At 41.5% G+C, this 6,562-nt stretch overlaps 1 pseudogene; it reads right to left on the bottom strand.

Annotated features, from left to right (window-relative positions):
• Positions 1–281: 281 nt before the first annotated feature.
• Positions 282–4,418, bottom strand: LOC147104574 (immunoglobulin lambda-1 light chain-like; annotated as a pseudogene).
• Between the last annotated feature and the right edge of the window lie 2,144 nt (positions 4,419–6,562).

The following is a 6,562-nucleotide window of genomic DNA, read 5'->3' as shown; positions in this document are numbered from 1 at the left end:
ACAAAGCTATAAATGTTATCAATGGCTTTCAGTGCTAAATTGAATCGCTTATCCCCAACACTCACTCAAAACACACCGCATAACACATGTATATCATTCTTTATTAACCAAATGCTTCTACGTCACAATTACAAGGTTAAAGGTGTCTGCCACAATGTGAATAGATTTAAATCACTATTATAGGTCAGGCGCATGAAAATAGAAAGAAATGCATTGTCAATAACTAAACCCCGAATTCGACCATAAACGTGCGATGAATAATAGTTTGCACCGAGTGGGCGGGTTTTCTCTTTCACTCGCAGCCTGATCTCTTGATGCTTTGCGTGAGTTGAGACCCGAGAGACTCATGTGTAACCCCGCAGGTGTACACTTCGTGTGAGTTCCACTCGGTGGCGGACAGGGTCAGGTAACTGCTCACACTGTACGTCTGGTCGGTGTCCCGTACAGTCCGAGTTGTCTGGATACCAGTGTCTGTGATCTGGCTGTCTACGCTCCACGAAATTTCCACTGACCCCGAAAAAAAGTTATTCACCAAACACACCAGGGCCGCCGCCTTTGCTGCAGAGATCTGATCGGACGCTGGCGGGAGAAGCGACACAGAAGGGCTGGACGACTCTCTGGCTGTAATGAAAAGGATTGTGTTTATTAATGAAAGATTCTGCAGCCGTATAATATACATTGCACACACTAACAATGCAACTCCATGCTCAGTGATAGCACTCTCCGCCGCTGAGCCACTAGGTTGTGGGTTCAAGTCCCACAAGACTAGGCTGTCACTCCAGTGCAGTACAGAGTGAGAGATGCATTGGCCGAGATGCAGTCTTTTGGATGAGACGTTAAACTGTTGTTAAGCAGCCGTCGCAGGTGGCTGTAAAAGACCCTGTGGCACTATTTCGAAGAGCAGGAGAGTTCTCCTTGGTATCCTGGCCAATATTTATCCCTCAATCAACATCAGTGAATCAGATTATCTGGTCATTATCACATTGCAATTTGTGGGGCCTTGCTGTGCCCAAAGCGGCTGCTACTTTTCCAAATTACAACAGTGACTACACTGCAAAAGTATTTTATTTGCTGTAAAGCATTTCCCTGAGGTCATGAAAGGCGCTATATAAATGCAAGTTCCTTCTTTCATTTTGTTCCTTAAATCACAGCAGCGTAATATAGAACTAATCACATCTTTGAATCCAGTGGCCAGACCATTATTGTCACTTTGACATCTTTCTATGGAACAAAACTAAAATCAGTTTTCCCAGTATCACACCAAAATCCTTTCTTTGCAAAGGGATTTACTATTTCCTTACATATAGTACAGAGAGGAAATCTTCCCACACAGGGGTCAAATTAAGATTTAATAACTGCCACACAACGATTCATTTCAGAAGAATAATCATTTTTAAATATTGACTAACATGTGGATGTAAAAGGACTCGAGGATTATGTTCACATACAGAGCAGTAAAATGTTTGCTACCTTGTTGAATATTACATTAACAATATGTAAAACTGGAAAAAATATATTTTACACCATTTCTGCCGGGTTTACTCCAATGGTCCCGCTGGAAATCCGGGAGAAAACTCAGTGGAAATGCTATGCCTTTGTGTTTATCATGCTAATATTTGCATACAGACCAGTAACTTTTGGTTGAAATCAAAATCATTTTCTGACCCTGATACCAAATATTACGTGGAAGGTAGAAAATAGATGTTTCCAACAGTATTGTTGTTTACAGCTTTACGGTCTTAATGGGCGTCAATCCAACCTCCCATATCAGGCATTGCATGTACCTGTACAAACTTGCACTGAAGAGGTACCACCAACGCTGCCTCCGCAAGATCCTGCGAATCCATTGGCAGGATAGGCGCACCAACGTCAGTGTTCTCGCTCAGACCAACATCTCCAGCATCAAAGCTTTGACCACGCTCGATCAGCTCCGATGGACGGGTAATATCGTCCACACGCCCGATACAAGACTCCCATAACAAGCGCTCTACTCGGAGCTCCGATACGGCAAGAGAGCCTGAGGTGGGCGGAGGAAACGCTTCAGGACACCCTCAAAGCCTCCATGAAAAAGTGCAACATCCCCGCTGATACCTGGGAATCCCTGGCCCAAGACTGCACAAAGTGGAGGAGAAGCATCCGGGAAAGCGCCGAACACCTCGAGTCTCTTCACTGGGAGCGAGGGAAGCCAAGCACAGACAGCGCAAGGAGCGCATGTCAACCCAAGCAGCCCACCTACCCACCCCTTCAACCACCGTCTGCCCCAACTGTGACAGAGTCTGCCGGTCCTGCATTGAACTCATCAGTAACCTGAGAACTCATTTTTAATGTGGAAGCAAGTCATCCTTGGTTCCAAGGGATTCCCTAAGAAGCAGAAGATACTTGCACTCAAATTCTTTATAAATTCGCAACCGTGAATTCCCACCAGACATTTATATATCTAAGATCTAACTAGTAAAATGAAAGTAAAGTTGCCAACTTCAGATTAACGTATCGAAGAGTTTTCTCTCTGAGCTCTATATGTAATACAATCACAAACCCTCTCTTTATGAAAGAAGTTCATGACAAATAGCGAACCTTTCTCCTGGTGAGAAACAGTACCTGTTATCGAAAGTATGTCTTGAGCTCGGTGTTATCTGGGGATATTAGACAAGCTCCTGGTGATTATTACTCTCCTCATATGAAATTAACATCTGTTAAAATTTCTCAGCCCATCAGCAGTTAAGGGAGACACCGATATGGTTTTACTTTTTCTCGCTCTCTGTATCTGTCTACCCCTCTCTATTTCTCTGTCTTTCTCTCTGTCTCTCTCTTACTCTTTATCTCTCCGTCTGTTTGACTCTCTGTTTTTGTATACTTGCTGTTCGTGCGACACTTTTAATGATGTTTTTAACACCAATTTTTACAATCTACGAACCATTTCTATTGTTAACTATCTCTGATTGAAAGGTGAAACTAATCATAGAATTAACACATCGTTTCCCTTAAGATTTGAAAATGTGATTGTTCTAAGTCCCTAATAAACCAATCACACTGTTTAAACCTTGGTTGTAACCTACAGCACCAATTGTTTCATCTGCCTCAAATTATTACATTAATAATTCAAGTGAGAATGTATTTGACTATTGCATAAAATTTTAAAAATGCAATAGCAATTGTACAGAACCAATCTAGTAAAAGCTACTTACTCAGAAAAGTCAGCTTGGTGCCTCCACCGAAGTATAATACGCCGGACTTCCGCCAACCACAATAATAATCGGCGTCGTCCTCGGGTTGAACCCCGCTGATGGTTAAATATGCGGCGTTGGTTGACGATTGACTCCTTCCAGAGAATCGACCAGGAATCCCGGAACCCTTGCCTTCACTGTTAAGATCATGATAGAATAATAATCGAGGAGCATTCCCGGGTTTCTGCTGGTACCATCCTATGTAAGAGTTTCCCAAACTACCCCCAGACACGCTGCAACTTATTTTAACCGTTCCTTGCGGCGCGATGGATAATGATTATGGTTGAGTTAATGTAATCTGCGCGTTTGAACCTATAAAAAGATGAAGCAATATTAGAGGCTGGGCGTCATATGATTAATATCGTCACTTTATATCTCTACTAGCTGGGGGAGCCCGGCATTGCCAGGGCTGTTTTGGGCCGGGCGGTTTAAATCGAGTGCCAGGCTTTGGGGCCTCTCTGTGTCCCTCTGTGAATCTGCTGCCGGGCAACATTTTAAATCGAGTCCCAGGCTTTTGGGCCCTATCTCTGTCCCTTTATGAATCTGCTGCCGGGCAACATTTCTACCTTTTAATACCTTGAAAGATGAAAGTGAAAGTACTTCTAAAACGTTTTTGGTAAAACTTATGTTATTTTTAAAAGAGATACTAACTTTTTCAAAGCTGGATGATCAACGTAGTTTGAGCTGGAAGCTGAAGTAATGGCAGTGAAACAATGGCTGCCACATCCCTGAGATGAAAATGATTAGTCCCGCCCACACACACACACACCGATTGGCCAACCATCACGGGACCGTACAGTAGGATTGGTCAATCGTGACGGCACAGGATTGGTGGAAACTTGACGTCAGTCAATCAATGCTAAGTAGCAGATAATGAGTTTAATTTTGAAGGTTTTTTGCATAAGGCGCGAACAATTTTTGTCCGACCGAAAAGTAAATATGCTTACGACCGTCCCGGAACCATAAGCTTTCTTCGGAGGTAACGGGCGCGTAGGTAGGCTCTATAACTTTCGAGCACATAGCCGGATAGACGCACACCCGAGGACAGAAGGACAGACAGACAGATCGACTCGTTTATATATATAAGATACAACAAAAGATTAATCACAACGGCTGTAATGAAACGTTTGCTGAATACTTACAAACTGCGCAAATTATCAGCGATGTGATGATCCGCACCCACTCAGACATCATGAATTCAGTTCGGCTCAGAAACCTCGGCAGATTGCAGGCAGAAGTTATTAATGTTTACCAGGCTAGCCTTGTCTTCTCCATGTTAAGAATGAGGACGTATTACCACGTGTTTGTTAATTATGCAAATGACCGCTGACATTCTGAACCCCAATTTAGCATCTATGAGCAGGCCTCCACGTCACAAGACTTCCAAACTGGAGAAGGGGACATTGGCTAACAGAATCGAACTCTCGTGTGATGTTGCACATCATGCACCGGATTTATTAATAAGTACATTAATGTGTTGAAATTTATAATTGTGTAAACAGCGTAAAGATCTCATTATTTTTCACAAATTCGCAAGGTACATATTTTTGTTCTTTCCTTTTACACATGTCAGATAGAAAGCAACTTTAATCGCTATTTGCGCCCCCTCTAAAGACAATGCTGTTCTAACTGTGCAATATATAACGACAATCCTCACACACTTAGAGATCAATCCGCAGAAATTCAGCTACATTCCTAGAGAAAGTAGCATGATGATATATTATCTTTACAATGAAGTAACTTTTTATGACGTACTCAAAGATGTTAGCGCACTGTGGTGTATTTGAGCCTTCTCTACCAGGTGCACTTACGTGAGAATATCTTAAAGAGAAAGCTTTAATCTAATTTATATCACACATTGTTAACTGTTTCTTCAATACAAACATCAGATAATTTAGCAGGAAAGAAATAAACATTTTGACACTGACGTTATTCCTGTTCTAATATTCTGAAGCCGTTGTTTACCTTTGTGTTTGTTACACCTTGTGCGATTTGAAATTACATGGAACTGGAATAATTCACATTCGGAAGGAGAAATCGGCAAATACGTGGCTGATTAAATTTAACACAGGGAAATGTGAATTCATTCATTTGTGTAGGAAGAATGAGGAGACGCAATATAAAGTCAATGGTAAAATTTTAAAAGGGGTACAGGATCAGAGAGAGCTAGCGGTATGCGTACACAAATCTTTGAAGGTAGCGGAAGAAGTTGGGAAAGCTGTCAAAAAAGCATACGGGATTCTTGGCTTTATACATAGAAGTATAGAGTGCAAAAGCAAAGAACTTAAGCTGGAATATTGTGTCAAGGGCTTAGAGAGCGTGCAGAGGAGATTTATTATCATGGTACCAGGGATGAAAGACGTCAGTTTCGTGGAGAGATTAAAGTAGCTGGGGTTGATATCCTTGGAGCAGAAAACCTTAAGGGGAGATTTGATAGAGGTGTTCAAAACCATGACGGGTGGTGATAGAGTAAATAAGGAGAAATTGTTTCCAGTGGCAGAAGGGTTAGTAACCAGAGGACACAGATATAAGGTAATTGGCAGAAGAACCAGAGGGGACGTGAGAAAAAAACCAAGTAGCAATTTGTTATAATCTGGAATGCACTGCCTGAAAGGTTGGTGGAAGAAAATTGAATAGTAATTTCAAAAGATTAAATACGTTAAGTGGGGAAATTTGCAGGTGTATGTCCTCATTTTTGATGTATCATTCAGTAATCGCCTGAAACCAAACCACAGGCTTCTTTACATAACTGTCTCATTCATGTCATTCGAGTCCCCTGGTTACAGAATATGTCACACAGGCATCGTTGACTTTACTGTTTGGCTGATTCATAAGCCGGAACGTCCCATGCCAACCAACCGGCTGAAAGCAAAAAGTGCATTATGCAGTTCACACTGCTGTTTCTTCTTATTAGTACCTGTTCACATCTTTACAGTTTATTTAAATATTAATATCACAGATATATCTGAATCTGCACAGAATTGCACATTGAAAAGGCAATCTGAGATACAAGTTTATTGCAGCAGGATTAAATAATAATTATAATAATATACACGTCCTGCGAATACTTACCAGATTTAGACCCTCTGGTATTTTGGTTGAGCGTCATTTGTTATACCAGAAGTGTAACATCACACGGACCATTTTTGCAAAAATTATCCGTAGCTACAATAATATCCACCGACCATTAATGAAAAAAACCTCACATGAGTATTCTCCATTCCAAACTTTATGTGAGGCATGAGGGGTTTATTGATCTTTCTTTATCAACTGTCAGTTACCCTATGAACACTTGAAACTGCAGTTACCATTGCCGTTCGGTCAACAATTGAATGAGG

The sequence above is a fragment of the Somniosus microcephalus genome, chromosome 19 (assembly GCF_052327205.1).
Source record: "Somniosus microcephalus isolate GS21.2 chromosome 19, FLI_Smic_1.0, whole genome shotgun sequence".
In the NCBI taxonomy this organism is placed as follows: domain Eukaryota; kingdom Metazoa; phylum Chordata; class Chondrichthyes; order Squaliformes; family Somniosidae; genus Somniosus; species Somniosus microcephalus.
Note: the sequence above shows the minus strand (reverse complement) of the source record. Positions and strands in the feature narration are given on the sequence as shown.